Raw genomic sequence first — 12,117 nt, 5'->3', positions numbered from 1 at the left:
GGATGGTGCGGGGCTTCTGGACATTTTTTTTAAAATTTTTTTTGCAATGATGGTTTAGGAGGAGATTTCATGGGATTTTTGGTAAAATTATGTGAAGAACTGGTAAGTTTCAATGTAAAATGGTAAAATTTTGGTGTTGAAGAAGTAATTTTTTTTATCACAATCATAGCTTACAATTTTTATTGCTAAACTTACCACATTTTCACTTTGTATTACATTTCAAGTTTTTAAATACCGGAAACCTGAATCAACAGTAGTAGAAGCGTCCCTAAAAGTGCCCATATATGGTGCGAGGTCCACTAATGACCAGCGCCACAAGTATTTTAATGTAAAATATTGACAAGTCATGGTAACTTATCGTTACCAAAGCATTTTCCCTGAATTATATTTGGATTTGTAGTAAAACAACATCCTTAGAGTTCCAAAACCTTCAGTCTGTAATCGCATTAATCCTCACTAAATTTACACCCAAACATAATTTTGCAAAACTCGTATTTGTAAACCAAGCTTAAGCATCTTACTTTGAGAAACAATTAATGTACATCTACATTAACCTTAAGTAATCTTTGAGGTACGTAATTTATTGCTAGTTCAAGTTTTGAAAGTAAAAGAAGGAAATCATAATGGGAAAAAGTGGGACGTTTCTAGTTATACAATCGATAAGGTCAAGATTTAAACTTCTGCAATTCAATACATTATTATATACGGAATCGATATCTCTTTTTTGGATGGTTCGTATTATTCTGACAAGTATGCAATGCATTGTTATACACGGAATCAATATTTCGTTTTTTGGATAGTTCATATTATTCTGATGACTAAAGAACAATTTGGAAGGAAAATCAAGTATTTATGAAAATTCTAAAACAAAAAGCCCTAAAAAAAAAAAAGAAAATCTTCTGAAAATAACACCATATCCAATTCCAGAAAATACATAGTTCTTATTTAAACTTACAATTTTCCAAACTAAATGAATAAAAATGGTAAGTAATAAGGAAAGATAATAAAAGATCTTTACAATTAATTGCACCTAAGACTCAAGATAGGTGAGACCAGAAGAAGAATGGTAACTTACTTATAAAAATCGAAACTAGAATCCCGAAACAAAAACAATTCATATCATCATTCTTGAACATTATTCAGTCAATTCATCCCTCCTTTTACAAAGATTTTATAGCTCACTCGTGAGGAATCCTTTTATTGTGCCCATTTTACAGATTATTTTTTATCTGTCTTCTTCCTTGACTTATTTAACTATTTCAAATATAAAGTATAGTGCAATGGTGCACATTGAAATAAATATATAACATATGTAGACAAACACACCAACTAGACATTGAAATAAGTATATAACATATATAGACTAACACATCAATGTCTATATATTTAAACTAGTATTTTGACCCATGCTATATACGGATTTATATTTTGACTAAAAGAATAATATAGTTTTGTAACAATTTATTTGTAAAAGTCCAAAAAGTTCAAAGTGGTGTTAATTTTTGAGCCAATTTGTACACTAAATATGTTTTTATAAATAAAAGCATGAAAAAACATCTCCACAAATGGAAGGTCGGCAGTGGCTACACTAATCAATGGAAAAAAAAACTAGAAATTGTTTTCAACTGATTTTTACAATTTCATGTTGTTTCTCTTATTATTGAAAAATACCTTGTTGTACCCTAAAAATCCAATATATTCTTAAAATATCTATGAATAGTAGAAAAAAAAAAGAAATCATTTTTTTCAACGACTACATTTTTCATAAAAAAATTCCAAAAACACCCAAAATAAACTAAAAAATCCACAAAAAAACTAAAAATACACAATTTCCTTTCACACATCATGACCTTCCCTTCCATTCTCCTTGCTTTGTATCCCCACCTAACCACCCCTTCCCTTCATACATATAGACACACATCATGACCTTTCCTTCTATTTCCCTCTCTGTTGCCTATCCCATCTTGTAATTGCATTTTTCGTACTGCTCTTTCCTTCTTTCCACCATACTTCCCTTAACTTGTAGCATCACCTCCAACATTCTCTGTCGCCACTAATATTCGCCTCCATCTATTACCCCCTCTTACACTGTAACTCTACTTTTCTCCCTCCTTGTAATCCTTCCTCTATCTTGCAAGCGCCACCTCCTCCATTTCCTATTCAAGAGTCTCATATTCCTACCTATCCTCATATGCTTACCAGTCTCTTCTCTCACCCCGTCCTGTCAATCCTACAGCCTAACCACCTTCTCGATTATAAATCGTCCTCCCTAACCTCCATTATTACTCATCCTGTTCCTGAATCGCTGCATTACTTTCGAGACATTTTTGAACAAATTCAAGGATGAAATCATCATTTATGTTCATATAAGAAAAAATTAATTCGCCTTAAAGATCACCCTTGTTATAAGATTATTATATTGGACATATTCCGAAACAAAATTATTTTGAGCACATGATATACAACAACAATGTAAGAAAGAAAAGCGAAAGAAAAACTCACACGTTATATTTCAGTTTCAGTTCATTATCATATTTTCTTTTAGCATTGAAATGGCATTTATTTTTTCTTCATAATTATTCAAATTTATAAAGGTTAGGTTAAAAAAGAGACTAAAGTTCTACTTTTATTTGGTACGAACCATATTTGGTTTAAAGGTAAGCTAATTTCATTTTGGTTCTATTTCATTATGCTACAGATTAAATGGATTTTTTAAATCTCCTTTATTTATTCGATCAATGTTATATATACTGTCAATATAAAGATTTTTATACTAACAGATATATGACACATAGATAAAATGCGAATTTAAAATTTGAACAGTGATGATGTGGTATTCATTTAAACTTGCTTGTGTAAAAAAAACTTTACATTGACAATGTATAAATATTAATCCCTTATTTATTATGGAATATGCAGTCCATTTGTGTTGCATTAGTCGATCTAAAAAAAATGAAATAGATCTAAGATCTAATATAGATATTAAAATTTTTGGATTTGTTTTATATGTGTATAGCAAAACAAAAAAGGAATAATTTTCCTTATGCTCAGTATCTAGATTAATAAAGTGAAAAAAATTAGATTTGAAAATAGATATGGGCATAATAATTTATGTATTAGTTTTTCAAGGGTAAAGCTTATAGATTACGTTTTACAGTTCATTTTCATAATTTCTTTTATAGCATAGATTTTAATTTGTAAAAGTTAGGCAAAAAGAGGAACTAAAGTTACGATTATTTGATATAAATCATAGTTAGTTCAACAATAAGCTAATCATATGTTGTTTTTATTCTATTTGGTAACTGATTGAATGGGTTTCTTTAATCTCCTTTATTTATTTTGGAAAATATGGCCCATTTGGATTTCATTAGTAAATCTTTCCTTGTCCGCTTTCAAAAATTTTCAATTTTAAGTAGTCTATTAGGTTATGGAATCATCACATTTTAGGTAAATTGTAAGAAGTAATGAGTGCAAAGTATTTAGTATCCATTTAAAATGTTTATAGAGGTTTATTGTATATAAAAAAAATTCAAAATTGTAAGAAAAAAGGATTGAGAGTAGGAAGCTTCAAGATTTGCCATAGGTGAAAACATCTCTCATAATACATACATACATAAATGCACACATATTATATACATACAAATATACATACATATATACATATATATATGTGTGTACATATATATATGTGTGTACATGTATATGTATATATATGTATATATATATACACGTATGTGTATTAGAATGTGTACATGCTAGCTAAAATTTAGAGCAAGTTCCCTTCTTCCTCGGTTCGTATTTAGCTACTTCCTTCTCACCTGTAGTTTCCTTGTTAAATATATATATGCGTGTATTAGAATATGTACAGGCCACAGCTAAAATTTCGAGCATGTTCCCTTCTTCCTCGGTTCGTATCTAGCTGTATCCTTCTCACCTATAATTTCCTTGTTAGATAAGTAAGAAGCACTGCGATTAAATCTCTTTTATTTTTATTTTCTCATTTTTGTACTTTTTTATCCAATCACAACTTCCAATTATTTTCTTTAGTCTTTTTTTTTTTTAAATTAGGCTGGCCAAAACTCACCTTTTGATTGCGGCAGTGCCCTTCTGTCATTCTTAAACTACCGTCCCTTTTGTCTTTCTTTAGGGTTTATCTCAAAGTGGCCTCTGATCTGTCACTCTCAAACTATTACCTCTAGCTTATATACAGATAGCACCCAAGATCTCAATATACACATCTACAATATCTTTTCAAGATTTTCTTCTCCCCTTCTGCTAATCTTCAACGATGGAGGAAAATAAAAACAGTAATCTTGGAAAAGAAAAGCAATCCAGATTAGTCGAGGAAGAGAAGAATCATCATGAATCAAAGACTAATCCTGTTTCCATGGATGGAAAGCTGCTAGTGAAGCTGAAATTTCCAAAAGGCGCCGAAGAAACTGAAGAGGGGGCTGAGGAGGTAGTTAGCCCTGTTAAGAAGAGTCACTTCTGCCATGAATGCAACAAAGGTTTTAGCTCTGGGAAGGCTCTTGGAGGTCATATGAGCAGTGCTCATGTTCAGGCTAGGGAGAACCTCAAGAAGCTAAAATTCAATATGTCCGTCAAGTTTAAGAGAGATGGATCTAGTTCTGATGCTGCTGCAAGAGAAACTATTTGCTCAATCTGTGGAAAAGATTTTCCATCAAGGAAGTCTTTGTTTGGACATATGAGATGCCATCCTGATAGGGAGTGGAGGGGCATGGAGCCTCCCAAAGAACAAGGAAAGATCCCTCGTGAACATCCTCAATCTTTATCTATTCTTGATGATGATGATGAGGAGGAGGAGGAGGAAGAAGAAGAGGAGTCCTTGGAGACTGATAATCAGGCTGATTATCATGTTCATGTGGCGGCTGATAACGTAGCAATTTCCACCGTTGCAGAAGTGGTTGATTTAACCAGGTCTTTGAGCAGCTGGTCGGTGAAGGGCAAGCGAGGCCGCGAATGCCCTAGAGTTCTTCTGGATACTTATCCTTATTGTGAGGAAGAAGAGCAGAAGATACAGGATGCTGTAGATCAGCTAATTAGCCTAGCTTACAAGCAGAACAAACATGATGGTTCGTCGACCAGGAGAGGTCAAATCAAGGAGGGTAGAAATAGTGCTTCTGGCTTGAAGAAGAAAAGGGTTGATGATCCAGTCCATCCAGCTAGAGTTAGAAGGGATTATCCTGTGAAGAAACGACGATTTAGTGAAATAGACACAGATTCTGAAGAAACCCTTGATGGACTATCGGACAAAGGTAAAAGAAAAGATCCAATGAAGCCTGAATCGAGTGTTGAAATATCACCAAGTAGTCAATCCAGGCATACTGTAATAGGTAAAATATCTGGTAGGAGCAATCATTTCTCAGCTCATGAATTGGATAAGATGGAACTTGAGAAGCAAAATCATTGTTTCTATGATGATTGTAAGAAGGGTAATGTGGGGGTCAAGAACAAGAGAAGGGGGCCAAAGATGACACCCAAGAATTCAGAAACTGAAGGGGAACTTACCCCTCTAGATCAGAAGCTGGATGGTGAAGAGAGTACCCCAGAAAAATTTAGGTGCAGCACTTGTGACAAGACTTTCTCGTCTCACCAGGCTCTTGGGGGTCATAGGTCAAGTCACAACAAGTTCAAGGCAACGGTTCAGAACACTGCTGATGGATCTTCTCCGTTTCCTTTTGGACACGAAAATCGTGCTAATCCTGTCTCCCAAACTGCTGTTGAAAATGATGAAATTAAAGGGGTAGAGGCTTCAAAGTTTGCAGAAAATATTCATGAATGCACACTCTGCAAGAAAACTTTCCCTTCCGGTCAAGCACTTGGGGGTCACAAGAGGTGCCATTGGCAAGGTTTATCAAGCCAAGTTGCTTCTCCAGAAGCAGAAGAACCTCGCCCATTGGTCAGAAAAGGTTTGCAATTTGATCTGAATGAGCCAGCAGAAGAAGAAGATGCAAATGCAAGTGACTTGGGAAATTCTAGTGGATACGCTTCTTGCTCCTAACATTAGGTGCTTAGTTACCCTAAATCAATTCCATGTTCTTCAGCCCCAGCTAGGCCTTAGTTTTCATTTGATTAATTTTGCTCTCTTTTATTTGGTCTTTTTTTTAAGTACATTAGAGCAATGGCTGGCAGTGGAATTAATTGATTGTCTTTTGTGTTCTTAGTGTATTAAAGGTTTTTTTTTTCCCTCAACCTTTAGACGCTGCAAATGAATGTGATTTATGTTTCATGACATTGTTGTATTTAGCTAGTGATGTTAGTGACGGAGCCAGGGTTTTTTTTTCTAGGGGGCCAAAATTTTCTTAATATGCTATATTAAAAATAATTTCCATCCATTTAAATATATGACATCTAAAAAAATCAAATTTTAATTTTAATTATACATATATATATATAAACTCTCATAATAAAAACTAAAATTGTAAAAAATTGGGGGGGCCAACTTTGTTTTACGCATATATTTACACACTATAAATTAAAATTTTCAAAACTTAGGAGGGGATATGGCCCCCATCAGCCCCCTCTTAGCTCCGTCATTGATGATGTACAAGAAAGACTTTGGCAGATGTTAGAAGTCTACTTTTGTGTGGACAAAAGGGGATAAAGGTGCAATTTGGTTAAAACTCTATAATACAGATAATTAACTTGATACTTATTTAATTCTAAAAGGTTCATGAATATTGCGCTTCAAAAGAGAATATTCACTAATAGCTCAGAGATATTTCGGGTTCCAACATCAGACGGAATTATCTAGAATGCTGTGTTGAAATAGTTAAAAATGAAAAAAAAAAGTGTAGAAATAGCTCAAGCACTTTCTTTTTTAATACATTAGAGTATCAAATTTCATTTAAAAGATGGAGACTCAAAATTCCGGTCAGGAATCTCTCTCGCATGTCCCATCATTAGATAGTCTTATTTTGTTTGAGTTTTCTCAGGAGTTGGGGTTTAATTCATAACACCAACACATATTGAAATGTTGTGTTGATATTAGGCTAAATTCCACTTTGCACCTTTAAACTACATAGGCACTCTCATTTCAGTCCTTGAGTTTTAATTTCAAATAATTTATCTCTTGAAGGATAAAATTTATCTCACTTTAGTTCTTAAAGTTTAAATTTGATATTTAGACACTTTACATCCTAAAGTATGAAATCCGTTCTACAGAATTATCAACATTATTGTAATAGCAGGCAAGTGAATCTTTCCTTGTCTGCTTTTCAAAATTTTTAATTTTAAGTAGTCTATTAGTTGATTGAATCATCACATTTTAGATAAATTGTAAGAAGTAATGAATGCTAAGTATTTAGTATCCATTTAAAATGTTTATAGAGATTTATTTTACATAAAATAATTCAAAATTATATGAAAAAAGGATTGAGAGTAGGAAGCTTCAAGATTTGCCAAAGGTGAAAACATCTCTTAGAATACATACAGACATAAATGCACACATATTATATGCATATATATATATATGAATATGTATATATTCATGCATATGTATAGTGTATGTATATATGTATATATACACACGTTTGTGTATTAGAATGTGTACATGCTGGCTAATTATGCAAGCAGGTTCCCTTCTTGCTCGGTTCGTACTTAGCTATATAAACACACACATGTATGTGTGTGTATTATAATGTGTACATGCTAGCTAAAATTTCGAGCAAGTTCCCTTCTTCCTGCGTTCGTATTTAGCTACATCCTTCTCACCTATCGTTTCCATGTTAGATAAGTTAGAAGCACTGCGAATGAATCTCTTTTATTTTTATTTTCTGATTTTAGGCTTGCCAAAACTCACCTTTTAATTGCGGCAGTGCCCTTCTGTCATTCTAAAACCACTGTCCCTTTTGCCTTTCTTTAGGGTTTATCTCAAAGTGGCCCCTGATCTGTCACTCTCAAACTATTACCTCTGGCTTATATACAGATAGCTCCCAAGATCTCACTATAATCATCTACAGTATCTTTTCAAGATTTTCTTCTCCCTTTCTGCTAATCTTCACCGATGGAGGAAAATAAAAACAGTAATCTTGGAAAAGAAAAGCAATCTGGATCAGTGGAGGGAGAGAATAATCATCATGAATCAAAGACTAATCCTGTTTCCATTGATGGAAAGCTGCTAGTGAAGCTGAAATTTCCGAAAGGCGCCGAAGAAACTGAAGAGGGGGCTGAGGTGGTAGTTAGCCCTGTTAAGAAGAGCCACTTCTGCCATGAATGCAACAAAGGTTTTAGCTCTGGGAAGGCTCTTGGAGGTCATATGAGCAGTGCTCATGTTCAGGCTAGAGAGAACCTCAAGAAGCTAAAATTCAATAAGTCCATCAAGTTTAAGAGAGATGGATCTAGTTCTGATGCTGCTGCAAGAGAAACTATTTGCGCAATCTGTGGAAAAGTTTTTCCATCAAGGAAGTCTTTGTTTGGACATATGAGATGCCATCCTGATAGGGAGTGGAGGGGCATGGAGCCTCCTAAAGAACAAGGAAAGATCCCTCATGACCATCCTCAATGTTTATCTAATCTTCATGATGATGAGGAGGAGGAGGAGGAGGAAGAAGACGAGTCCTTGGAGACTGATAATCACGCTGATTATCATGTTGATGCGGTGGCTGATAACGTAGCTATTTCCACAGTTGCAGAAGTGGTTGATTTAACCGGGTCTATGAGCAGCTGGTCGGTGAAGGGCAAGCGAGGCGGTGAATGCCCTAGAGTTCTTCTGGATACTTATTCTCAGGAAGAAGAGCAGAAGATACTTGATGCTGTAGATCAGCTCATAAGCCTAGCTCATAAGCAGATCATACACGATGGTTCCTCGACCAGGAGAGGTCAAATCAAGGAGGCTAGGAATGGTGCTTCTGGCTTGAAGAAGAAAAGGGTTGATGATCAAGTCCATCCAGCTAGAGTTAGAAGGGATTATCCTGTGAAGAAACGACAATTTAGTGAAATAGCCACAGATTCTGAAGAAACCCTCGATGGACTATTGGACAAAGGTAAAAGAAAAGATCCAATGAAGCCTGAATCGGGTGTTGAAATATCACCAAGTAGTCAATCCAGGGATACAGTAATAGGTAAAATACATGGTAGGAGCAATTATTTCTCAGGTCATGAATTGGATAAGATGGAAGTTGGGCAGCAAAATCATTGTTTCTATAATGATTGTAAGAAGGGGAATGTGGGGGTCAAGAACAAGAGAAGGGGGCCAAAGACGACACCCAAGAATTCCGAAACAGAAGGGGAACTTACCCCTCTAGATCAGAACCTGGATGGTGAGGAGAGTACCCCAGAAAAATTTAGGTGCAGCACTTGTGACAAGACTTTCTCGTCTCACCAAGCTCTTGGGGGTCATAGGTCAAGTCACAACAAGTTCAAGGCAACGGTTCAGAACACTGCTAATGGATCTTCTCCGTTTCCTTCTGGACACGAAAATCGTGCTAAACCTGTCTCCCAAACTGCTGCTGAAAATGATGAAATTAAACGGGTAGATGCTTCAAAGTTTGCAGAAAATATTCATGAATGCACACTCTGCAAGAAAACTTTCCCTTCCGGTCAAGCACTTGGGGGTCACAAGAGGTGCCATTGGCAAGGTTTATCAAGCCAAATTGCATCTCCAGAAGCAGAAGAACCTCGCCCATTGGTCAGAAAAGGTTTGCAATTTGATCTGAATGAACCAGCAGAAGAAGAAGATGCAAATACAAGTGACTTGGGAAATTCTAGTGGAGATGCTTCTTGCTCCTAACATTGGGTGCTTAGTTACCCTAAATCAATTCCATGTTCTTCAGTCTCAGCTAGGCCTTAGTTTTCATTTGATTAATTTTGCTCTCTTTTTTTTTTTTTTGTCTTTTTTTAAGTACATTAGAGCAATGGCTGACACTGGAATTAATTGATTATCTTTTGTGTTCTTAGAGTATTAATGCTCTTTTTTTCCCTCAGCCTTTAGACGCTGCAAATGAATGTGATTTATGTTTCATGACATTGTTGTATTTAGCTGGTGATGTACAAGAAAGACATTAGCAGATGTTAGAAGTCTATCCTTGTGTGGAGAATAGAGGATAAAGGTGCAATTTGGTTAAAACTCTATAATACGGATAATAACTTGATATTTATTTAATTCGACAAGGTTCATGAATATAGCGCTTCAAACGGGAATATTCACTAAGAGCTCGGAGATATTTCAGGTTCCAACTTTAGACGGAATTATCTATAATGCTGTGTTGAAATAGTTTAAAAGATGAGAGTATCAAATTTCATTTAAAAGATGGAGACTCAAGACTCCGATCAGGAATCTCTCTCGCATGTCCCATCCTGAGATAGTCTTATTTTGTTTGAGTTTTTCAGGAATTGATTGGTGTTTAATTCCTAACACCTCCACATATTGCAATGTCTTGTTGATATGAGGCTAAATTCCACTTTGCACCTTTAAACTACATATGTACTCTCAAATTTGATATTTGACATTTTACATCCTAAAGTGTGAAATTTGTCCTATGGAATTGTCATGTGTTCTAAAGTTGAATTTCAAATTCAAATTTTACATAGTTGTCAATTATCTAACGCTGATAGTGTATACATTGTCAGTATAAAAAAGATTAATTCATACATATAAATATATATATATATATATATATATATATATATATATATATATATATATATATATATATATATATATATATATATGTCTCAAGGAAAGCTTATGTAGTGAAAGTCAAGTTAGCAAGTTTACATAAGTCAAATGGATTATTTACGTGAATCTTATTTCAAGATAAACGAAAAATTACATATTGATTTCTAACATTCTAGTTTTTGTACTTTTCAGGAGGAATATTTGGTCCCTGCAAATAATATGTTCCAGTAAAATTGCAGATTATTTGATCAGCAGTAACTACATTCTATCTTTGTGGTACAGAAGCTTTTTACTCAAGTTTACTTGATCAAGTTGTACCATACTATTTGAAAGAGATGAAGCATAAAAAAGAATTGGTGCAAAGATTGAAGCTTGTTAGGCACTTGTTTTTTCCTAGATCCATTCAAGTCCTATTAAATGAAAATATGGTTTTTTTTTTGTTTTTAGAATATTCGTCTTGGCAAGTTATTATCTCAAACGGAATTTCTGAAAAGATTCTTTAGTCACCTGAATTAATTAAAGATATTAACCTGTTGATTGCAACTCCAGTTTGAAACTTGAGACCTCAATATAAAATTTACTAAATCATTAATTCCTTTTCAAAATATGCTTGCTCAAAGAAAAATGGAAAATTAAAAGTTATATGTCCGGGAAAGCGATTGGAGGATTCTCAAGTTATTAAAATTGCAATTGCAACAAACAGACAAAAATATAATTTGAATAATGGCTTAATTTTTTTAGTTTGATCCGAAACCAAAATAGAGTTCATCAAGAAAGGAAAGAAAGTCACAAACTCTAGGGATTAAAATTTCAATGTTTTCATTTTCTTTTCACAAATGCTAGGGATTAAAATTGCAATGTTTTCATTTTCTTTTCTTTTTTTTTATATGTATTTATCCCTAAACCAATTTCAATTTGTTTCTGTCATATACATAATCTGAGAATAAATAAATAAAGAATCATCAAGGTTGGCCCGATGGCCAGGAGCTCGTAAAGTTCTTTTCATATTAGGTTTAGGTTTGAATCTTATACTTTCCCAATCAGGGAAGGAAGGGGGTTGAGAGAGGTGGGAGGGTAAAAAAAAAAAAAAAGAATGAAGTTATTATGACATATGACACAATTGCTTCGTATAAATCTCATGAAGGATTTCTCCTCTGCATCAAACATTGACAAAAATCTCGAGAATGCATTTAATTTAGTTTGAAGAATATAATGCACAATTAATATTAACGATAACTGTATGACTTCCTTTTGCAATAATATAAAGTAGGGTTATTATCACTTTACCCCCTTAACGTTTGGTGCTACTATCAATTTCTCCCTTAACGTTATCTTTTAGTCATTTTACCCCCAAGACTAACGGTCAAATTTAACGGAATTTGCTAATTAAAGTGAAAAGACATTTTTAACCCTTAAAATTATTATCACTTACCCCCATAAAATATAGTCTCATTATCAATTTACCCCCTAGAGTTATT

Source organism: Coffea arabica, chromosome 1e (assembly GCF_036785885.1).
Source record: "Coffea arabica cultivar ET-39 chromosome 1e, Coffea Arabica ET-39 HiFi, whole genome shotgun sequence".
Classification (NCBI taxonomy): domain Eukaryota; kingdom Viridiplantae; phylum Streptophyta; class Magnoliopsida; order Gentianales; family Rubiaceae; genus Coffea; species Coffea arabica.
The sequence above is the reverse complement of the archived record's forward strand: the minus strand, read 5'-3'. Positions refer to the sequence as shown.